This window comes from Mustela nivalis, assembly GCF_964662115.1.
Source record: "Mustela nivalis genome assembly, chromosome: 7".
Taxonomy (NCBI): domain Eukaryota; kingdom Metazoa; phylum Chordata; class Mammalia; order Carnivora; family Mustelidae; genus Mustela; species Mustela nivalis.
The window spans coordinates 137,544,239-137,568,598 of NC_139026.1; the positions used below are offsets into that span (position 1 = coordinate 137,544,239).

General features: G+C 51.9%; 1 long non-coding RNA gene across 1 annotated transcript in view; it reads left to right on the forward strand.

The window, feature by feature from the left end:
* The first annotated feature begins 3,901 nt into the window (after positions 1–3,901).
* LOC309870108 overlaps positions 3,902–24,360 on the forward strand; it is a 37,996-nt gene continuing 17,537 nt past the window's right edge. The window contains exons 1-2 of the long non-coding RNA XR_014314492.1: positions 3,902–3,982; positions 5,781–5,873. This is a non-coding gene — a long non-coding RNA (uncharacterized lncRNA). The remainder of the gene's footprint in view (positions 3,983–5,780; positions 5,874–24,360) is intronic.

Here is a 24,360-nt window from a genome sequence, read left to right on the forward strand (position 1 = left end):
CGTGGCTGTCGCTGGTGCATCGGCGTCCCCCAGCATAGCTCGCAGTCTCCTCACCTTGATCGACTTCACTCTGCTCACGGACGTTTGCCGAAGGCCACCATGTCCCAGCGTGCTAGGCCATTGCCAAAACGTCATAGCGCTAACGGCTGGGTTCCTATCAGCTGCTGCTGAATGAGGAAGAGGAACCTGACCGTCACCACGAGCGATCCCCTGGACTGTTCGGCATTGTCTGCAGATGGGCCCAGACATCACCACTGTGGGGTCGAAGTGGGTTGGCAGAGACCGGCTGACACTGGGGATTCTCCACGTTGGGGTCCAGGTCCGGCATTATGACCGGCTTCCCGTAAGGCTGGACCCCAGACAAGCATTTCTTAGTGTGGGATTGGTGGGATGTGGTCGGGCAAGTAGTGCATGTGCTCTGCAGGAATGAGCTAATCGGTCAACAATAAATGGAGAGAGAAAGAGAAAGTGAGCAAATAAATTTGGAAAGGTGGCCTCAAGAAAGGGAGCGTTTTGCTTCTTTTGAAACCAGATCTTTCAGAGCCTTTTATCCATTGTGACTGCCCAAAAAGAGATCTAGCATTTTCCACACCTCATCTGACCAGCGGAACCATCTGCTGGTGACCACCTTGGGTAACTTAGTTGGCGAGCGATGACTTCGGGATACGCTGTCCTACACCAGAGCTGCTTCGAGGGTAGCCCCGGACTGGTGGTCTGCAGCGGGGGAAGCTTTTAGCCTCAGTTCTAGCAATTGCACAGAGTAATTTGTATTTGCCTGTTGATCCTGATAACAATGTCACGGGGCTTATATTTTATAGTTCTTTGTTTTATTAATTTCATGTTCCTAGTAGTTAGGTTTTTAGGGTTCTTGACGGAAAACATCCATCTGCAACACACTGAAAATGTGCAAAAATAGCCCTCGTCCTCATAATCTGAGAGCATCCCCACCAGCATCTAGATCTTTCCGGCACCCCACCAAGAGCGCAGAGGTGATCCCAGATGGAATCCGCACTACCTCCTAGCAGCCCCGGTCGCTGCCCATTGTGGCCCGTCCGCCCCGTGGCCCAGAACAGGAGCCCTGATGTGTGTGCCCCATCAGAAGAGAAGTTCAGGAGGTGTCAGAAGGAGACGTGCGGCTCCGTTCACGTGCTGCTTGGCCTCCCATCCCGGGAATATTGCTGACAGCTCTTTGCAAACTTAAGAAACTATGACAGGCTTTCAGGAACGGTAACTTCCCACCAAGCACGGAGGCATGGGAGGATTTAAGCAGCTTTAAACAATGCTTGGCTTTTGTTCTCCCTAATCGTGCTGGTCATGTGGGTTTTTTCCACAGCCTTCTGAAGTGTTCTCCAATAGAGGACTTCAGGCTTTTAAAAACAGTAATTTTGGTAACAATGGTAATTACTGTAATTGGAGTTCTTTAAAGGTAGATCCTTCTCGCCCACCTCCTCTTAAGACGTGAAGCGTGCTGTCACCCATCGCGTCACTCCAAACCAGCGCCGTGTTCTTTCCTCTTTAGAGCTATTAACGGGCATGCTAGGAAGGGAGTCAAACAAACTTCCAGAACACACTATTTTTTCGTCTAGAATAATTACAAGTAATTTTTCCCTTGTTTCCAGGTAGGGGGAGATAATCAGCTTTATGTGTGGAAAATACGCACATTAACTATGACTGGGCTCCCCAGTTAGGCCTTTCACAGAAGATTAGGACTCTTGATGCCCCACTGGGCTCCATTTCATCATTAAAGCCTTTGGCACAATCTGTTGGGCTGTCATGTTTCTGGGAGCCTTGTGTGGTTATTAGGTGACATTAGGTAGCCCTGCATAAGGTCTTTTTCCACAAATAGTCACATTCTTTAGAATAGTTCTTTGAGCTGTTTGACATACAATAGGGAAGCAAGCAATGTACGATAACCTTCCCTTTCTGTAGGAGACAGGTAAAGGGCAGCAGAACCTTCTGGAAGGAACCCCATGGCTGTGGCATCAGGGAGCTCGCAGTGACACCCACAAGGACCAGCCTTCCTTCAGGGCCCATCTGGACAACTTCTTCTGCTCCCCGCCTTTCCTACAACAATGGGCCCACCCTTTGGTTCTCGAATTTCTATTTCATACATCCTGGCTGGTGTTGGGTGAAACTGCTGTGAAATGTGTCCATCACACATTTCTAGAGCAGGGGACCCCTGGGGAGTTTTGAACTTGGCCTCTGGAGCACCTTCTGGATTATGACGAGCAAAAGCAAGTAATCTACCTTCAGTGGTTCTCACTCATTTATGTTTTCACATCCTTTCTTTGCCCCTTGCCCACATTTTAGGGAGATAATTAATATAAATATTTCCTTGTGCACTAGAGAAGAATGTGTATTCTGTTGCTTTGGGATGGAATGTTGTGAATATATCTGTGATGTCCATCTGGTGCAGTGTGTCATTAAGGCCTTTATTTCCTTGTTGGTCTTTTGATTTGATGATCTGTCCATTTCAGTGAGGGGGGTGTTAAAGTCCCCTACTATTATTGTATTATTGTTGATGTGTTTCTTTGATTTTGCTATTAATTGGTTTATATAATTGGCTGCTCCCATGTTAGGGGCATATTTAAATAGATATTTAAAATTGCTAGATCTTCTTGTTGCACAGACCCTTTAAGTATGATATAGTGTCCTTCCCCATTTCTTATTATAGTCTTCAGCTTAAAATCTTATTTATCTAATATAAGGATTACCACCCCAGATTTCTTTTGATGTCCATTAGCATGGTAGCTTGTTTTCCACCCCCTCACTTTAAATCTGGAGATGTCCTTGGGTCTAAAATGAGTTTTTTATGGACAGCATATCAATATTTTTTTTTTCAATCCCTAGCCATTGTTATTGCCTCTTGTTCTTTTCCTTTTTCTTTTGAGGTGAGTTTTTCTGCTTTTTCATTTTATCCATATAAGACTAGATGAATGAGAGAAAAAATACTAAAAGGGTAGAATGACCCCAGAAAAATATACACTAACCAAATTGGAAGGAACCTGAAACAGAGGGGAAAGAAAGGAGGGGGGAAAAAGTCATATATATATGACTGGTGAATTTCAGAACAGAGCCACACACACTTGATTCTGGGTGTATTTTGGTCTATTAGAAGAAACTCCCTCCCAAAATTTTAAAGAAAGAAAAACTGACATATATACAAAAAGAAGGGTAAACATGATAAAGGTATGGAATATGACTGTAAAGATGAAAATTTAAAAAGATTCTAAAAAAGGAATTTATAAGAAGTTCATTGAAAAAAGAAAAGGGGGAAAAAAGGAGAGAATGTGATCATCACATGTGAGAGGATGTGATCTAGGCTGGAGACCAGAACAAAGCCGTGAGCTACATTTAGAGTGTATTTTTCATCAATTAGATGAAATTTTATCCCAAAATTTTTTAGGAAAAAAAACCTGTATGTATACAAAAAATAAGGTTAAATACAATGAAGGGATAAAATATAACAGTGAAAATTTAAAAAGATTTTTAAAAAGGTATTGATAAGAACAAGTAGTTTAAAAAATGTTAAAATAAGAACGAGGAAAAATTTTAAAAACAGAATAAGGAAAAAATAAAAGTAAAGAAAATTTAACTTTGAAAGACTTAAAGATCATGGGAAAAAAGCCATGAATTCTGTGTTGCTTTCCCCTAACTCTGGAGTCCCGCAGTTCTCCTTGATCCGTGAACTTGGGCTCGGCTGGGTGTTCTTGCTGATCTTCTGGGGGAGGGGCCTGTTGCCGAGATTCTCAAATGTCTTTGCCTGTGGTGGAATTGACCGCCCTTGCCCGGGGCCAGGCTAAGTCATCTGCGCGGTTTTGTTCTCGGAGCTTTTGTTCCCTGAGCGCTTTCCGTAGAGCTTTGGAGGATGGGAAGGAAGATGGCGTCGCCCAGGCTCTGGCCGGAAGAGCTGCGAGCTGGGGCCCCACTCCTCCGTGCGCCCTTAGTTAGTGTCCTGACCGTGTCCGGATCACGGTGTAAGGTCAGCCCGAGCGGAGAGCCCCTCCTGGGCTCCGTCTCTGCCGCCGGCTTCCCCGCTCTGATACCTGCGAGCTCAGCCACCCTCAGACACCCTTGGTCTGTGGGTGACCCCGCGGGCCCTGAGACCACACTGTCCCTGCGAGGTCTCCACCCCCCCATTCCCCCACCCCCACTTAGCCTCGGGAGTGAAGTCCCTCAGTGGAGCCGACTCTAAAAGCTCCGATGTTGTGCTCTGGGGCTCCACCGCTTGCGGGGAACCAGCCCCTCCCCCCGCAGTCTCTCTGCCCACCTATTGCCCCGATGCACTTCTCCGCTCCTCCTACCTTCCAGAAAGTGGTTGTTTTTCTGTTCCTAGGATCGCTGCTCTTCTTCTCTTCCATCTCCTGTTGAGTGTGTAGGTGTTCAGAATGTTTGATAACTATCTTGCTGAACTCCTGAGACCCAGTGACATTTAGTCTCCTACTCCTCTGCCATCTTGCTCCTTCCCCCTCTCTGTCTCTGTCTCTGTCTCTTCTTTCAGGTGGGCTCCATGGCCAGCATGGAGCCCAATGCAGGGCTTGAACTCATGACCCTGAGATCAAGACCTGAGCTGAGATCAAGAGTCAGGTGCTTAACTGAGTGAGCTACCCAGGTGCCCCATACCTGCTATTTCTCAAGACTTTTAACTCAAATAATCAATATACCAAAGTGGCCTCCTTTGGGGGACATGTTCTGAACACTTCACCATCCGTCCTTTATCTCTGTCTGTCTACGTGCCTCTCTGCCCACCCACCCATCCATCCATCCTCCTCCTCTGTCTCTGCCTGTCCGTCTATCCATCGTTCACCAATAGCCTGCCTGTCTGGGCCTTCCCAGTCTGTGACCACCCCTCAACCACACTTCATGTTTCCATGAATTCCTCAGTGGCACATTCGTCTTGGGAATTGTTAACCTTGGGTCCCCTCTGTGCCCAGAGTCTCAGCCCCCCTGAGATCTCTCAGAGGTCTGATTTGGAGGTTGTGATGGGTGATACATACATGCTCTGTCATTGGGCCAGGCCACGCTTCCTCTCCCTCAGGCTGCTGTCCTTACCAGCAAGCCAGCTTGGGCACTTGGCACTGCATTTTAGGCATGAAACAGACTTTTCCCTTAAATTCCTCCCTCACAACAGGAATCAGACTGGGTTGACGAGCTAGGAAGAAAGAGGGGAAGAGGGTAGAGCATAGGTAAGTGATAAGCCTACTGGATGTGGCTACTCTTGGAGTTTCTAGGTGGGTCTGTCCGGGTGTCCTTTCCAGGGCTCCCCCACCTGGCTTCCAGATGGCCTTCATGGGAAGGAGGGGTTCCCCCCTTCCCCAGAAGGGCTTTGTGGATGTCCCTGATTCCAGCTGCTCGGATGCCCAGAAAGAAGGGCTGTCTCTTTTGTCAGAGGCTGGCCTCCCTGATCCTCGTTCCCTAGCTCAAGACCAGCCCATTCCCAGGATGACTGACAACAGAAGTGACCCTAGCTTTGAGGTACACCCCCTTGGCCTCCTGAGAGCTCCCTTGCCTTCTGGTCCCTGATGAAACTAGCCCATCGGAATGTAACTATCCAGCAGGAGACTTAACTGGGCCTTAAAACTAAGCTTAGCCCCATAGCATCCACAAAGGCTAAGTGAAACGAGCCCCACCCAGACTCCTGTCCTAGCCTTCCTTCCTTCCCTTGCGGGGCAATTCTCCAACCCAGGCTGGCCTCCAGCAGACCCATCACCCCACAGGCTATAGGTACAGCCACAGCAAACTGATTCCTCTACCCCTTACTGACCAATTTTTCCCCCCAGGTCCAGTTCTGATTCTGCCATTTACTCCGCACAGAATGTGGAGCTTCTCCGCCTCCAACACCCACCTACAGGCCAACAGACTCAACAAGCATGGTGAGTGTTTGCTTTACGTTTCGTCATTGAAGTCATGGTTTTCCTGCGAGATTGCCGCATGTGACAGCTGGGAAGGAATTCTTGAGACTTTGCATGGTGCAACTTAGTAAGTTTATTTCAGTAGTGTGGGGACAGGGCCCGTGGGCAGAAAGAGCTGCCCTTTTGCTGTGTGAGGCTGGTGGTTATACACTTGGTGCTTGAGGGAGGGGAGGCGATGGGCAGGGAGTATTAGATCATAAATATCTTCCTCGAATTTCTGCTCATAGAACTACATTTACACGCTTTCTCTGCTGCTTATCATTCAGCTCGACATTAACTAGGGGTGAGATGTACAGGCAGTCACAAGACCCTTTAAGAATGTAGCAACCAGCACGTATTTGATCCTTACCGGAACTAAGCAGGCTGTAGGTCAGCCTTCTGGGCTATGAGTGAACATTTTTCTGCTTCTGTCCCTCATCAGTTTAAAGGGGAATTCATTTAAGGAATTCATGTAATGGTTCCTTTCAAAACAAAGAATCAATCTGCCCCCAAAGGTGAATTCAAATTTCTTCTTTTTCTTTTTTTTTTTTTCAGAGAGGAAAAAAATCATACCTATTTTTATTAGGTAAATACTGCTTGCCTGTTTAAAATGATTTTGAAAAGGTAGCAAACAAAACCCAAAAAACGTTCGTTAGGGTCTGAGGTCCTCTTTGGGAATTCTATTCCTCTTCTTAGCTTTCCATTGGCTAACAACTCATCTTCCTGCCTGAGGTGCTCGGAGACAAGTCTTTATCGATAGTGCCGCATGGCTTACCTTGGAAGCTCTGTGACCCCGTGCCCTGCTCTGACTGTGTTTGCCCTGTTTACCCGTTCTTTCCTGGCCTCTTCTGGATGGGGGTGAAGGAGCATGTCACATGTCCAGTTTTAGCTGGAGGCAGCAGCAGGGGCCTGGAACCCCCTTTCCTTGGAAGCATCAATTGGGAGGGAGCATCGGCTCTGGGCTCTCCACTCACAGATGCTTGTTATGCGAGAGTATGTGTAACTTGGAAATGAGGCCAAAAAGTGGAGGCATATCATGTCAGTGTCAAAATGAGCATCATCGGATAGGTCTGCCCAAGGATGCTTAATGATCTGAGGCAGTGGTTCTCAACCCTGGGTCCTTCAGGGGACATTTGCAATGTCTAGAGACATGTTTGATTGTCACGACTGGCGCGGAGCGCGGTGTTGAGGGAGGCGGTCACTGACAAGTAGTGCATAAGGCAGTGATGCTCCTGAATGTGCCGGAAGCCACGGAGCGGCCTCTCCCTGCACAGAACGACTCTATTCCCTGCTTTCTGTAGATTCAAGATGTCGGAAGTTCTGTGTGAACTTTAGATGTTTGACTGACACAGATGAAACTAATTTCTGTTTGGTGGAAAGATAACCCAAAGGTGGCCGCTCATTACCCCATAGGACAAGAACTGGTTTTATATTATTTTGTATGAACCCAGCCCTTGGACTCTAAACTGTCCTTAAACTGTCCATAAGCGTCAAGTTCCTCAGGTGCTCTGGGAACCGAATTCCTATTTTCATCATCGTTAGTTAATGAATTTAAAGAAATCTTCGATGTGTTTATTTACATCCTGTAATAGTTACCTGTTGCTGGGTATCACATTACCCCACATCGTAGTGCCCGAAACCAATACTAAATGTATTATTATTTGGATATAGTGCCTGTGGGGCAGGAATTGGAGAGCACTTTCATACAATTGTGGGGCTTGGGTTCTCTCCCGAGGTTGCAGTGAAAGGGCCAGCCAGCTCGGGCCCTGCGGCCATCTGACCGGCAGATCAGCCCACCATGGTGGCTCCCGCGTGGTGGCAAGTCTGTGCTCTCTGTGGGCAGAGACCTCAGACTCTCACCAGGTGGGCCTGGCAGAGACCTGCTCAGGTGTCTGCATGACGTGACTGCTGCCTTCTCCCAGAGCATGGGCCCCGGGCACGGGTCAGTCCCATTCCAGAAGGGAAGGACAACACAGGCCTGAGAACACCGGAGGGAGGAGTCAGTAGGGGTATCCGAGAGGCGGGCGGCCACACTTGCCCTCGGTCCCACCATGGTTCAGGGCGTTCCCATGGGCAAGATGTGCTCGGCCTCTCCCAAGACCCCCAAACTCTCATCTTGTCCAAACCAGATCCATACTAATGAGGCTCCTTGAGCTCTCAAGTCCAGTTCTCTTTGATCTGAGATTTGTGAGCTAGAGACACTAGCTACCCGCCCCCTCCCACACTCAACAACAGGCAGTGATGGGACAAGCAGAGGGTGACGCCGTGGGCCCTCCTGTTCGGCCTGGGTGGGAGGTGGGGATACACCCAGGTCATGGCCTCGGAGCACTTATGGAAGGAAGGCGGGCTCCAGTGGGCGGCTCCGGAATACTTTCCTCGCTCTCAGACTCACTCCGCCGGCCTCTGTTTCTCCCTCTGGGTCATCCTACCTTTCCCAGGGGCTTCCTTTTCTCAGCCGGCTTCCCGCCTGTACAGGTCCGGAGGCTGAAGACGTCATGTCAGTGAGTGCTGTCTGTGCCTTTTAGCCCAAGCTGGCCACGTTCCTCCAATGTCCGTCCTCCATGAGACTCTGAGGGTCTCCGGTCTTCTCGGGGCTCATTCCATCCGGAAAGAGAGGAGCCTCAGCGGTCCTATAAGCCCTTCAGAGGACAGGGCTGTTCTAGTCCCCGTCCGTGGGCCTTCCTGCTATTTGTCATGTCATCTAAGCAGAATGCAGACCAGTCACACTTCTGGATTCATCTTTAGATCCAATTTTCCGGACAGCACCCTGCACTTGTCTTTGGCCTGGGAGCCCTTTCTTAATTTTGACACCACTTGGCATCCAGAGAAGTCAAGAATTTCCCAAACCAGGACGGTGGCTCCCTTTTGTCCAAGGGCCCTTCCTTTAGCTCCCTCTCCCTCTGGTTTTTACCAGAAGCAGCAAGAAGGCCGATGGTGTCTCCCACTCTCGGTGTGGACCCTCTCCTCAGCCAGATGACCCCGCGTGTAGGGTACATTTTTGATTTCCCCTATTCCTTGAGGCAGTGGGGCTGGAAGGTTTCCTGCCACCACTGCTAACTGTTCCATCTTTGAGTTTTCTCTGTCCCTGAAGCCCTTATTGGAGGCCCCGCTCGAAGACAGTCATGCTTCTGTGGTCAGGCTTTCAAGGTCATTCAACTTTTCGGTGACGTATCCCTCAGGGTCCTACAGGACCAGGTTCCAAACCACAAGGGAAATTTCCATGAATGTCCCCAAACTTATCTGGAACTTGCGTACCAAGAGATGAGGGGTCCTTCTTGGAAAACCTGCTCTCCTTAGCTCTCTGCAAACCCCTTCCCCTCCAACCTTCTTCTTCTATTTTTCTTCTCTTGCTCACTTCCTCTCTCTCCCTCCTTCATGGGGTGGGGTGATTCGTTGGTCAGATACACTTTAGTCTTCTTGTCTTACCCAGAGACCGTAGCTCTGAAAATTTTGGCCAAGTGCTAAAGCCACTGCAGGTCCTTGTCTGATGTGGAAGAGGCGGGGGTCCCTGGTCAAGGGGAGAGCAGGAGCCTTCTCACCCATGAACACCTCATGCCGTCATTCAGAGCCCGATCGTGCTACCTGCCGTCTAGGTGTGGTCCCGGCTCATTTCTTGACAGCCCGTGTGAAGCAGTGTCACTGATGGGAAGATAGAAAGGTCACAAAATTATCTCAAGGGCACACAGGTTGTCGCAGAGCCAAGATTTGAAAACAAGCCTTTCGTAAAAGCCCACGACATTTCTGTCACATCCAACAGCGTGTTGGCTAAGGGGCCCCTCAGTGTTTAGAGAACGGTTGAATGGATGAAAGGGTTTCTCTGAGTCGGTTCCGCCACGTCCCCAGGTTCCGTGGTGGAAACCGCAGGTGCTGGGGGATGAGGTTCATTTAGACAGGTGGAAAGGCACCTGCTGTCCTCTGCGGGTGCTTACGAGGGGGAAGGTCAGCTCAATGCCAGTGACTTACCAGACCCAACAGGTTGACCAGGCATATGCTCGGGGAGGCACACGGGATCAGCGCAGGTGTCCCGTCTCTGCTGCCATCAGAGCGTGAGTCCAGGCATTTGTAAGGAACCTGCGACACCCAGAATACAACGGCTGCTGCCGCCACAGCCAGCATCTCTCCACTCTGTCACGTGGCCCCTTGGAATCAGGTCTGTGTCACCTTCACATGTGGCAGCCAGAGAAGGCTGGCACTGCCCCATCGTGGCCCTTGCTAGAAACAGCTTCCTGCTTCCTGCCCACCCCCGCCCCGCCCCATTCACAGGAGGAAGCAGCACCTGATCTCAGTCACCGAGATCAGCCTCGGTCAGAGGAGGGCCAGCGGAGTGCGATTTGTTCATTCGCACCCTCCGCCACCGTGGGAGGAGGCATGACAGCTCACTCGTCCGTGGCAAATAGATCTGTGAGGGCGTTGCTGATATTGGAGAGGTACACATGGGCTTTGGAGTCAACCTGATCACAGTCCGTATTGTGACTTTGGGCAGATGACTTAACCTCTCTGAGCCTCTGCGTCCTCATCCACCAAGTGGGATGCCAACCTCTTAGCAGTGTTGTAAGGGTTAAATATCAAGCATTTGGTGCCATGTTGGACAAACTGGAGGTGTTAAAAAAATATGTTTCCTCATTTAGGAATAAAAGAAAAGGTTTTTATTTGGGGAAAAGTGGGGTTTAGGAGTAAGCAAAAAAATAGGTCGTTTCAGTTTAATATAGGAAAAAACATTGCAGGAACATGAAATTCTGTGCCTCCCCACCAAAGAGCAGTGAGGGTCCCTCCTGTGTAGTATCAGGCTGTCTGTGGGTCGTGTTGCTTGCTGAGGCCACGTTATAGACCAGATGCGCGTGTCCTGCCACCAGACGCGTATCTAGACTTTGCCATCCCAAGGTGATAGTAATAGAAGATGCGGCCTTTGGGAGGTGGTTGGGTCATAAGCAGGGAGCTCTCATGATGGGGTCAGTGTCCTTATAAAGAGACGCCAGAGAGCCCCGGGCCCTTGTCCTGTGAGGACAAGCATGCACAGAGCTGCCCACAAGCCAGGAAGCGGGCCCTGACCAGAAGGACAATCGCCTGTGGCTTGAACTTGGCCCTTCCAGCCCCAGAGGTGAATACATGTTGTTTCTGCCCCCAAACTCTCGTATTTTGTTACCACAGCCGAAGCCGACTGAGACAGTCCACATGGCTAATTGGGACCAAGATAAAATCAGAGGTTTCCTGACACCCTATTCCTATGATTTCAAAGCAGTCATAGACCTTATTTTGGGGAGGGGAGGGGGAAGTTTACGTTTAATTTACCATCTCTGTGCCTCCGTTTCTTTACATGGAAGGTGGGGGTTTGGGCTTGTCTTTAAGCCCGCCCCTTGGAGGATCTTGGGCCATCGTTCCTGGGGTGATACGGCCTTCCTGTGGCCTCTGAGTGTTCTTTCCCTTTGCCCTAAATCGCTTCTATCCACGGGACCCGGCCTGTTGTAGGCACGTAAATCAGTGCCCGGGAAAACCGCAGTGACTCCCACAGGTCCATTCTCCTTCTGCCTTCTCTGTGTTCTGACCTTCCGCCACCTGGCACTGCTGGGACTAAAGCACAGATTCCTCTGGGCCAGACTCTGTCCTCTTCCAGGGCCTTTAATGGAACCTCTCCGCCTCCAGCTCCGTTTAGCCACCTCTGTCCGGCCACCTCCCAGTCCTGGCTCCCACGCACTGTTTCTGTCCTGATAATACCTGTATTTGGGTGCTTCATTGGAAAGGTGTGCTTGCAGCTGAAAAGAAGACCCCCCCCAACCCCAAACACACACACAAAACCCCAAACCCTTGACTCTGCTCCTATTACAAATCATCCCTGAAGCTTTACTGAGCTCAACCTTGCCACGCGGCCCTGGGAAAGAAGGATGTGGCCTGGGTTTCAAGTGTCCTATCGAGATCCAGCAGGAGGAGTGAGTCGCATTAATTCCGTCTGACTTCAGGGCCTCGTTGCGATTCTTCACAGGGCCTGCTCAGAGGCCTTTGGGGAAAAGCACGTTTTCAAATCGAGGACAAAGCCTCGGTGCGAGCCAGCTTCGGGGCCTTTGCAGCTGACTCTCAATAGAGAAATCCAGCTTTCAGCATCAGACTTTGCACATGGAAAGCGTCTGCCACCGACATCACTGAATGCAGGGCCCAGACAGGTGGTTCTTTCTGCCGGAAAGCAGAGTTGGGCGACTGAATGTGAACTTGGTGGCGCAGGGCACTGGGCGTCCGCGTGCCCGGACACGGATCCCTGTCCTACCTGTCCCCGGGGGACTGTGTCTGCAGGCCTGTGGGTCCCCGGATGAGGTCATTATTTGGTTGACAGTAAATGGCATGGGTTTCGTGCTGGGGAACAAGGGTGGGCGTTGCTCTGTGGGGGGCTGCCCCTGGGTCCGGGCCACGGTGATGCCTGGTGGAGTGGCCTGTGAGTCCCTCCTCTGTGGTCTGTGGGGTCTCTGCCCTCCCAGACACGGCCACATCTCAGCGCAGCTTCAGGCTTTGTGCACGCGTGCGTTCTCAGAGCCTGCCGCTGGGGCCGGAGGCTTCTGGCCTCTCCAGCTTTCGGAGCCTCTGCTCTGACGGCCACTGTGTGTGCAAGGGACATGCCGTTTGGAAAAAGGAGCAGTTTGCCTTCTGACTGGAGGACGGATGCAAGTGGAGCATTTCCTCTTCTACTCAGAGCTCGACTCCAAGCTGGACACGTGCTTCCCGGGGTCGCCAAGCCCCACGCTTATTCAGAGTCTGGGCCTCCGCGCGTGCTTTCGGTAGGATCTGCTCTGCCCCAGATTCCTTCCAAGGTGTGTGTCACCTTCCCGCGCTTTATCTCGCTGAGATAAATGGGTGGGGTCCCTCCGAGAGCTTCAGAAGGTCTGAGTCTGTTTGGAGGCCGATCTCCGTGCCCTCCATGTAGGATGAGACACTCCGTAGCCTGGCTTCCTCCACGGAGAGCGGGGCTCGGGTTCCGTCGGTGGACCTTGCTGGAGGAGCTGTGGGGAGGAATCAGGGTGACTGTCACAGATGTTCACAGGGGGAATGTCACAGACTGTTCACAGATGTCACAGATGTTCTCCCCTGCAGGGAGCTCAGAACATGGGGCTGTGTCCCGGCCCCTTCCTGCCTGGCTTGTTTCAAGAGAGCCTGAGTCAGAAGGGGCAGGAGTGAGTGGGGACGCAGGTACCCCGTTTGCAGCAGCGGAGTAAATACGGGATCGTGGCGCAGGTCAGCGTCCCAAAGCTGGGCTGGAGTCTGTGGGAACCCACAGACGTGGTCGAGACCAGCAACATTTTATCACCTTCTGCTCTGGGGCCTCAGGCAGGAGACCAAAGCAGGTTACACCCCAGTACGTCAGCAAGGAGGAGGCAAGGGCACAGTGGCTGGGCAGGGCCATCAGCCCTGTCCTTCCGGAGTCTGAAAAGAGATGCACCAGGTCCAGGTGGAAGAAACCACCTGGTGGTGCTCAAGGCCTGGCCCGAATTCATCTCCCTTCTCCCTGGGAGAGAGAGAGAGGGCAGCCCTGCCTCCTCTTCATTACCCCGTGATGCCTCGGTCCTTACAGAATCTGTGACATGAGACTTGTCAGCTCCTGTCCCCGAAACAGGTCAGAACAGACATTGGCTAAAGCCAAGGACGCACTTTCCGTGAGGTCCCCCCAGGCCCCTGGTCCCGAGAACTGGCCTTACCCAAGAGATGTGGTGATCCCCTGACAGCATTGCCAGACACAGTGCCCCAAACAGCAGCTGCCCCTCCCGTTTTCGTTTTGCCAGAAAACCAGAGTACTCAGCAAATGAGATCTCTGGTTTCGGTCCCTCCTCTGTCAGCCCCGAGTCCGTCCTGCTTTGCCCTGCTGGGACCCCTGGAGCTGGACCCTCTCAGCATTTCTCCTTTGCCAGTGGAGGAAAACTGTCCTTCTAGCAAGTTCTTCTTGCTGTGTCTCCCCACCAGCCTGGTGTCTCTGATGGGCTCCCAGGCTTGGGATGGGGGTGGCCCCCGTCCTGCTCCGTGTTCCCTCGTGCCTGGTCTCCCTCTGCCACAACGTCGTCCTCTCCAGCTCCTGCCCCCTTTTGGGTCCCCTTCCAGCCTTTCCATGATTTCAGGTCACAGTTCTTTATCTTAAATGTGCCCATGCAAGTACCCAGGGCAGTCCGTTTCTTCTGCCAGGACGCCTCCCTTTCCTGCAGAAAAATGAAAGTGGCCCAAATCAATCCTTCTTCGTTCCTAATGCCTTAAAGAAATGAAACCCTCAGAGAAACGGAGAGAAACTTCTCTTTTAACGCCTACGGGGTGTGTGAGTACACGGGCAGTGTAGACTCTGGTGTGTGTATAGGGGGTGACCCAGGAAGGACCTAGTCTCTCTGCTGGGGGGAAGGCCAGCGCCTCGTGGCGGCTGAGGAGGGGTGCGGCCATCCCAGGCGCCGTGGCATGGGGGAAGGAAAGCCCTCCCCTCTCGTTGTGTTTCTGTCCCTCATTCAGGACAGCCCCCTCTTCAGCAGCACACGTAGTTCTATGAGTAAACTCCTTCCTTCCTCTCTCCTGTCCTTCCCTCTTTGCTCCTCCCTCCGCTCCCCTGCACCCCCCCCCCCGCTCCCTCCCTCCGTTCCTTCCTTCCTCACCTTTCAGTCCTTTTTAAGTTGGAGTGAAATTCACAGACCCTGAAATTAACCATCTCCGAGTGAACAACCCTCCGCGTTTAGCTCATCCACCACGGCATACAACTGCCACCTGCGTCTCATTCCGGAGCGTGCTGTCACCTCAAAAGGAGACCTCAGAGCCGTGGAGCAGCCACTCCTCATGCCCCCCGTGCCCCCCAGCCCCTCACAACCCCCAGCCCACCTTTTGTCTCTGTGGGTTTGCCGATTCTGGGTACTTCGTATGAGCGCAGCCATACAACACGTGACGTTTGTGTCTCTGGAATACGTCCCTCTTGAAAACTTGATGTGCTCAAGGCTTACCCACATTGTTGTGGGTGTGACAGACGGTTGGGTTTTTTCTCCCATTTGGCTTTTGTGCATGACGCCGCCGTGAACATCTGTACAGATGTATTTATCTGAACACACGTTGTTAATTCTCTTGGGTATATGCCTAGGAGCAGAATTCTTGGTTCATACGGAAACTCCATGTTTAACTTTTTGAGGAAATCACCAAACCGTTTTTCATGGTGAAAATGGGTTTTCATAACTCTAAGTCTAGAGTCTTGACCAAAAAAACCCACAATATATCAGTCTTTGGTCTTAATCGGTGACTTAGTCTGTTTGGGGTGCTCTAACAAAACACCACAGACTGGGTGGCTTTCGAAGAACGGACATGTATTTCTCCCAGGTGTGGAGACTGGGAGTCAAAGGTTGAGGAGCTGACATGGTTGGGGGAGGGTCCTCTTCAAGGTCACAAGCTTCTAGCTGCATCTCTTTTATAAGGGCACGAAGCCCCTTTCCAAAACTCCCGTCTCCTCATACCATCACACCGGGCACTATATTTCAGATATGCGTTCAGGGGACACACACACAGATCACGACCATCAGAGCCGCAGGGGTCACGGAGGGACTGTGAGCCGAGAAGTGACGAGGTCCGATCTGGGCTTCTAATGCGGGGTCTGGCTATGCTGTGGTGGGCAGAGAAGCAGAGCCGCAGGGAGACAGGTACAGAGAAGGCTGTTTAGGACCCAAATCCCTGGATCAGATTGGAACATTTCACAGCCCCATCCACCCAACCTGACCTTTCCTTGAATTTGTCCTACAAAGGGGAGGTGGTGGAGAGTGGAGGAGGGTGCAGATTCGGCTCCTTCTGCCTCAGATGCCTTCAGAGAGCAGGGTTAATGGAAGAATGCCAAGCGTGCTGTGTCTCGTTTAGAACTTGTCGAGTTGCAAGCAACAGAAAGCCACCTTCAATGGCTTGAACACATACAGGTTTATTGTTCTCACATAACCGGAGGTTCAGAGGTAGGCATCAGCTGCCACGAGTCCTGCTAATCCGCAATGCTTACCCAAGGTCTTTCTTTGCCTCATGGTTGCAAGATCGATGCCACAGCCCCAGACATCATGTTTGTGTTCAAGGCAGAGAGAAGGGAGGTAAAGAGTAGAACCCGCCGAGTCTGTCCCTTTAACAGGAAAAGTAGAAGTTTTCCCAGAAACGTTCTCAACCTACTTTCGTTCTCAACTCATTGGCTAGAAGTGGGTCATAGGGCCACCCACAGCTGCGAGAGAAGCCGGAGCACTGAGGAACAGGATTGTCGTGGTTTAGGATCTGGTGCTGGGCGTGTGGCCACCACGGACACCGAGGAAGGAAGGGTGAGGAGGAAAGTTGGCGGGGGAGGGGGGCAACAGACATTGAACAACAATGTCTCCACACCGGCTGTGTTCTGTAGACAATGTCGTTTCTGCAAGTGACACCGAGCGGCCCGGTGGTTTGACCTCCACTTGCTGGTTTAGCGGAAACTGCCAGAATGCCCTCTACTTACCAGCTGTTCTGCTCAGAATGTGCTAGTATTTAGGAAGGAAATAAAGCAGATCGCTCTGAGGCTTCAGGAGGAAGTTGAAGGTATGGAGGAGGGAAGTCCTTCATTAACAAAGGAAAGCTTTGCAGTCCCAGGAGGGGTTCGTTAGCGAGCCCAGGGACCAGTGGGGTTGCCCATGGTAACCAACTGAACATTCTATGCCCTCGAGGTGGCGGCGGGCGGACAGTGAGGAGAGTATTGGCGCGTTTCCCTGTAGATTTCTTCTTTAATTACACGTAGGGGAGCAAACCAAGGCCAGGGGATCAGAGCCCACTGCGGACAGCCTCCAGCAAAGCTCTGACTGATTCTTAGGGAGACAATGGAGGCTTCTTGCCCTGGAGGCCCCTGGAGAGAGACGTGGGACAGGCCACTGTTGCTGATATTTCTAACTCTAAAAAAAAAAAAAAAAATAGGCCAGAAAGATTTTTCAACCCAAGACAAAGTTAGGCAGTGGTTTATGAGAGCTAGAGTTTTTAATGACATCCCATTGTTCTTATAAATAAAACCTATGGTAAGTTTAAAGCAGTATATGCGCTCTGGGGGTCTCTGGGGGTCTCTGCGGGTAAAGAACAACTTTCACTAGCTCCCAGACTTTGTCATCTCTCAGCTTTTCTGGATGGAGGGGTGCTTTCCCCGGGGCCCGCCAGGCCACGGAGCAGCCAGGAGGCTCACAGGAGGGTCCACGGCAAACCACTGTGGCCCCTCGGGGGTGGTCCGGGCTGGAAAAGACACGAAAGCTGACTCGCACCTGGAATTCTGATTTCTGTTTTCCTCGTGTCGCCCCCCCTCGTGTGACTACATGCTGACTGGCGGCTCGGACTCTTCAGCAGGACAGGTGCAAGCCTCGTTACCGGGCAGCCGCGGAAATGGTCCTTTCAGGAGCGAACTGGCCACTTGTGGCCGGGGGAAGCCCGGAGCTGACCTGGCGGGGGAGGGGGAGATGGAGCGGAGGAAGCCAGAGGTGGGCTTCCTCTGGCTGGGGCCGCGCAGGGGTGCTTACTTCCCACTCCCTGCAAGGACGGGGGGCAAAAATCAACACTGAGGCATTTGCGAAGGAAAGAGAAGTGGGTTTGGCTCAAGGTCATAGGGCTCTTATGTCAGGAACCTAATTGGATCTTTTCCTCTTATGTCCAGTTTGCCTTTTTTGGGTCTTTCCAGAAGGCTCTGTTTTCCCACTGGTTCTTGCTCAGGCCCATTGACTTCTTTGATGGACTCGCCGTAGAGTGGTCAAAAGCCGGGTCCCCGCTGTCCCTAACGGGCGGGTTCAGGGTGCACCTCAGCGGCTGCGGGAGGCTGGCTGTGTAACCGCACGCTTCCCGCCCCCTGCCTCGCGCCCTGACCCTGGAGCAGAAGGTCTGTGTGCCAACGTGAGTGGTTACATGTATACATGTGCACGTATCTGTGTCTATGGAGAGAAGTACGTGTGTGCATGAAATCTGCTTATATTTATAAAAAGTAATGATAAAGTCCAGACTGCAGAGGTGCAGGGGGCAGGGAGAATAGCTGGGTTCCTCGGGTAGGGCTGCCCCCGGGTCTGGATGAGGGCACCCCTGCTCTGGCCTGTCCCTCGCCATCTGTCCCACCGGTCCCCTGAGGTAAGGGTTCTGTAGGGCACAGGAGCAGTGGAGTTAACATCTTCCCTTCTAGGTCCTGGAACTCAAATCTCCTACCTCCGTGGCTCCAAGCCCACCCGGAGGCCCCATCCCTGGGTCCCTCCACCTATGGGCAAACAGCACTGCAGGGACACACGCCTTGCCACCTGAGGGCTGGCCCGGGCCCGACACACCCACAGGTGTGTGTGCAAGTCCTCCTGTGGGATGGGAGGGCATGAGAGATGGGAAGAGTCGGGGGAAAGTTGGGGCAGACTCTCCCCAGGCCACCTCTTCCAGCGCCGAACTCTGAACCAAGAATTCTGAGTGGGGAATCGGTCTCCCTGTCCGTGGAAAGAAGCACTGGCTAAGTAGGGTAAGAGGATATACTATGTTTAAGAATTTGGCAGCTTGCTTTATAACTTGCACTACCTATGCGATAGGGACCTCGGCTACCTTGTCCCAGGCCCCTGTCCCAGGCAGTCTACTAAATTCACCTTGCTTGGTTCATGGACTCTATTGTCTGTGGTAGTATTGGGCATTTTTATTCTGAGACTTCAGTGTGTATGCCGTGGAGTGGGGACCCCGAGGTCTTTTGTGGGTGCCACTGAGGGAGACAGGGTGATTTGCTCCAGAAGGAAGGGCACATGCACACTTAGTGATGCAAATAAAACCCCCATAATCCTGAATTTGAATTGGAAGTTTTCACATGAACTCGTGTATTTTATTTTTAAGATTTTAATTTATTTATTTGAGAAAGAGAGAGAGATTGAGAGAACGAGTGGGAGGAGGGGCAGAGGGAGAAGCAGTCTCCCCGCCAACCGCCTCTTGTTCCTTTTCACAGAGCTCTCTTGGGGGCATCCGGAGCAGTAAGTCTGAGTGGAAAGCAATGCCCTTCCTCTGACTGATGCTTCCAGACTGGATCCTGTGGGCTGGCTTGAGAAGCTTCTAGAAGACACCTCTGAGAAGAGCTCTGAGCTTGCCTCTGGAGATAGTGCTGTGGGCTACAGAGGCAGCTGGCTTTTCCAGTCATCTGGATTGCAGGCCACAGGCAGAGCGGCCTTTGCTTGGCGGAGCTGTCCCCTTCGTGCAGCTGTCCCTCTCCCTCTTTGCTTGCAGACATGCCCAACTTAATGTCTCTCCTGATAGCGCCTTGCTAAATGCAGCAAGAAACAGTCCCACCCATTTGAAAATTTTACTTTTCCTAGAACTACAGGCTCCTGAGGTACCTGGTCCACCTTCTGAGTTATCGGAGGCACTGATTTGCCGAGTATCTTGCCGTCTAATCTCACAGATCAGCAGCTCTCTGGCCTGCGCGATGACTTTCTCACTGCCTGCTGCCCGGCTGCGCCCGGCTGCTAACACTGTCTGACCTCAGGGTTGAACTTGACTCATTCCATCCCATCTGCATTCCAGCCCAGACCTAGGCAGAAGAGGAGAAAGTGGAGTGCAAAGAATTTCCTTGTGAAAATAACCTGTAACTTGCACGAATCATTCTGTCCACAGTCCACTGGTCAAAACGTTACACGCACATGCACAAGAGCCCGGGAAATGTCACTTCTAAACGAGAGGCCGTTTGCCCAGCCACATTCAGAGGAGGGGTTCTGCTATTAAAAGGACAAAGGGCCAAGTAGATCCTAGGTACAATAAACCTTTCTGCCACACCTAGCCTGCCCTTGGAATTAGAGCTCGCCCCGGGGTGTTTTTCCTTAAATCTGTGCTGCCCAGGACGGACATTTTCTGCCGCTCAGCATCTACAGCTCCCGGTTTAACTCACACCAGGGGGAGGGGTGTGAGTTGGGTGGTGTCCTCTCTCCCAGATGGCCACGTTATGGGACCATGCAGGTGGGGGCCTAGAAAAGCCACGGAGCACGGAGGGTCACCAGCACAGCAGCAGAGGCTGTTGGAGAGGAGAGGCCTGGGAAGGGGCTCGCTCGCCGCTCTCAGAAGGAGCCAGCCCTTGATCTTGGCCTTTGCCTTCTAGAACTGGGACACAGTAGGTTGTGCTGTGGACCTGCTTCAGTCCACAGTGCTCCTTATGACAGCCTCAGCCAACAGCTCTGCTCTGCTCTCCGTGGAGTCCTTGTCTTGTTGGGATCCGTCCCATCTTGGTAAGGGAGCTATGGCTTCCGTCTGCCCATCAGTGGAGGGCGTCCGGGCTCCCACCCGCTGCTCAGGGAGGTTTATGAGGGTCCCGGATGTGGACATGCCCCAGGGTGGAGTTCGTGGAGACGTGGGGGTTCCCGTCTCTGGTCTTGCCTTCATCGCCCAAGACCCTCCTGCACTCATTCCTGCCTCATTGGTTTCCTCTCTCGTTCTTCAGGCCCAGGCTTACTCTCTCCACGTGAAGAAACTGGCCATGGGAGGGTTTTTTCCTTGTCTGCTCCTAACTGGTCTAGTCTCAGAAAAACTGACGTGGCCCTGGGATGCAGCGGACGGTGAGCTGCTCCCAAATCCAGAACGAGGACTGCGTTGTGCCCGTGTTGCGAAGGTTTTTACATAAAGAGTCACACAAAAGTACAAATACTAAATTCTATCAGGCCGTTCATTGAAAAGGGTAGAAAAATACAAAATCAAGGCGACCTCAGGAATTGCGGTTGCGGGATCCCTGTCCCACGTGCTTGGGCTGCCTCAGCCTCTCTCTCTGCATCTCTTCAAGGAGAGCCTCCACCGCTCTGGGGAGAATCAACAGCCATGGCCACGGAAACTTCTAGGCCCACGGTCCTCTTGATTTTCCTCATGAGTTCTGTTTCTAAATTCTCTGAGACTTTCATTTTCTCTGCTCCGAATAATCCTTTCTTTTCTCCAGTCCTGGGGCTGGAGGTCCTCGGCTGAAGGAGGTCTCCACCATCACACTTGTCCCGTCTTCGCGGGGCAGCAGGAGCTGTGGGCACAGACGCACGGCCACGTGTGAATTCACGGGGTCCCGTCTCCCACTGACTCTGGGCCCTTGACCAGCGACCTTAGCCACGTGTGCCCAGGTGCTCCCTTTGTCACCTGGGCCTGGTACTGGTACCCGCTCACAGGGCTGTTGTGACAGTTAAGGAGTTAGCGCTCGTACCAGGGGTTTAGTAAATGTTACTGTTCTCTGACAGCCCATCTCTGGGGCCCAGCTGTCGTAGTCGATCTGCTCAGTAAACATTTGCTGTTTGAATAAATATGTCCTTCGCACTATCCTTTCCTGGTGCCCAACTTCAAATTAAAAAGCTGCAGAAATCGTGCGTTAAGCTTGGCCCTTGGGAGGTGTCTCAGTCTGGGTCCAATGAGGAGACAGAAACCACACAATAATGGGGCAAGGGAAGTTGACTATGACGAATTATCAAGCAGAGTGGCTGACGGTCTTCCCATTACGTCCCCCTCCCGGCCTCGACGGTGACGCTCAGCATCACACTCACGACAAAGGAGAGACGCCGGAGGGCCGCCCCTTGTCACCGCACAGGTTCTGAGGGTGATTCTGGCCTCACCAGGAAATACATCGACAGCCGGCACATGCGTAAAGATTGTGGTGTTGATCTACCCGTTAAAATTATATGGAGAAATTCAAAATCATCTTTTAGAAGACTCTTTGATTCCTTGAAAAAAATCTTCCTGATACATTACGTGAAAAAAAAGCGAATTACAAAAGTGGAGAGTCCAGTGGAGCCCTAAATTTATAAAACAGAGGAAGAAAAAGAGAAAAGCTCTTCATTTCACAGGAAAAGATTCTTGGACTTCATTTGCTTCCTCCTACTGCCTGTCAGCCCCCTCCGGCCCCTTCCCATCACCTGGTCAGAACGCTAACGTAAGAAGCAGGTAGGCCAGGGACAGCCACCTCGCATCATGGAGAACGGCGGGTTTTGATTCGTTTTCTGTCAGCTGCCTCGTCCCTCCCCCAGAAGGAGTTGGGAAGAAGGTGCAGGGACATGACTACTGAGCTGCGTCCAGTCGCAACCAACAAAGACCTACGGGCACTTTCCCTGTCCTTTCTGCTCTCAGAAGTCCCCCGTGATCCTGGACGGGCCTTTCCTCTGACCCAGAAGGACCAAAGAGACTTTGTGCGCTGGCTTCAGGGAGGGTGTGAGAAGGCAGGATTCTCCTTGTCATGTAGATCAGTGTGCATCCGCGTTCTCCTGGGAGAAAAAGGTCGACGGTGCTGGTTAGACCGTGTTTAAAGGGGTTCCTTGCTGCCCTGCTCCTCAGTCCCTGTGCGCTCTGGGAATCTCTCTGTGGCTTGCAGCGTGTCCCGGCTTTTGTTTTAATTCGTGTGTTTGTTTGGCAGAACACAGTTTGCAAAATGCTGCAGCTGAAAAACAGGAAAAACGCCTACCCTCATTTTTAAAGCTTTAAATGTTAAAATGTGTTTGATCTCACAACATCTTTTCTTATACTAGTGACTGGCTTCTGTTACAAAGCGTTCGCTCATGAAAATAGCCCAGCATGTGTATACATATACACACATCTGTACACATGTGCACACACACACACACACGACACGCGGGTGCGCACACATGCACATAGATGTAATACGTGTGCACACAGAGGTGTATGTACATGGATAAGCATGGACAGATACTGGAGGGTTCGGTGCTGTCATGACAGCAGCTCTCGCCTCCCGGGCTGAAATTCTGGGTGGGGGCATCCATCTGTGTGGGTCTCGCCACCATTTCTATGGTTATTTATTCCGTGGTATTAAGGCAGGAGTAACCGTGAAATGCCTTCTATTGTGTTTCCGCCGTGGCATTTCAAGCCGTTTGCCGGGAGCCGCTCTGAAGGCGAGCTCCCGCGTGTCCCCCGTCAAGGTGACTACCCAGAGGATGCCCCCCACGTCAAATTTCTTGATGAGGCAGCGTCAACGCAGATGTCAGCAGGGAAGCTCCTCTGACCCGCTAATGGGCTGTGTCCTGATTCCGCAGGGCCTGCTTTCCTTTCCAGGGTCACTCTGCTGTTTTCTCAGCTGGTGAAGCCCTGACCCTCTCTGGCAATGATTACTTCATGTCAAAAGGGCGCCGTGCTGAGCTGTCTAAATCTGACGGGAAAAGATAGAGCAGCCCCCATCAAACTCTGGGTTAAAGGTTCTGGAATGTTCTGTGGGAAGGCATAACAGCCTTCCCTGTGCTAGCCTCCTAAATAGGATCTCGGCGGACTGCGGCATCCCTCTGTTGGAGCACAGGCCTTCGGCTGTGGCACCGACGTGGGGCCCGGGGCCGTGCGCTGAAAATGGGACGAGAAGGACGGCCGGGGGCTGTCGGCCAACCATCTTCAGCGCAAATAACCTGAATCTCCTGGAATCTGTTCCCAGAGGCAGTGGAGAGGGTGCTCTCTCGTCTAAGGAGAAATGAGCTATTTAAAGCGCCAGAGGTGCTGCCGAGTCTGCACGGGGGCAGCCGACGCCGTCGCTTGCCGCCTCCCCCCACGTCCCAGGCTGTTGCCTGCAGCTGCTGACTGTGTGCTCTGGGCTGCACTGGGCCCGCAGGGAAGGAGAAATTCGTCCCGAAGACAGACGGAGAATGACGGAGGGTAGCTCCTAGCTGGGGCTCCTGGCACGAAGGGACCCTGGGAAAAGTCACCAAGCTGGGAGGGCCTGGTTCCAGGTGGCGCGTCCTCAGGCAGAAGCTGGTTGAGCGTCAGCTCAGAACGTCCAAGCTCAGAAGCTCAGAAGCACCAGTGATGATCAACGCTGTGGCTTCTCTTGCTTTGTTCTGCTGGGGGTGGCAGCAAGGAGGTCACCTGCTTCCTGGTGGTGCCCAGACCCGCTCTCCTGCATGCTTTCTGTTTATACCCACGAGTGCAGAATGACGGTGGCTGGTCCCAGCAATGGCTCATGCTTTTGGAAGGTTTGCTGTGTGCCCTGAAGTAGTGCTTTCCACGGATAATTTCACGTAAGCCATTCTTGCAACACTTATTTGCACACCCCCCATGTGCTAGCAAGGTTCTAGGTCCCGTAGCATAGCAGGGGACGAAGGAGGCAGAGTCCCATGGAGAAACAAAGTGTGATTCGTCCGCACAATGGGATATCGTTCAGTCTTAAGGAAGAAGGGGACCCTGTCACCTGCCAGCGCACGGACAGATGCTGGGGACAGTAGGCTAAGAGAAATCAGAAGGACAAATGTGTGATCCGACTCACACGTGGTACCGATTGTCGTCACGTTCACAGAGACAAGAACAGTGGCTGCCCGGGGCTTGGGGAGGGAGGTGGGGAGTTAGTGTTCAATGGGGCGGAGTTTCAGTTTAGGAAGATGAAAAAGTTCTGGAGATGTGTGGTGCAGAAAGTGGCCACGATAATGTAAATGCAGTTAGTGCCACGGAACTTCGACATAGCTAAAAAGGTGAATTTTAGGTTTCGTATATTTTAACAAAATTTCTGTTTCTCTTTTCGAAGGTTTTATTTATTTATTTGAGAAAGAGCATGCATGAGCAT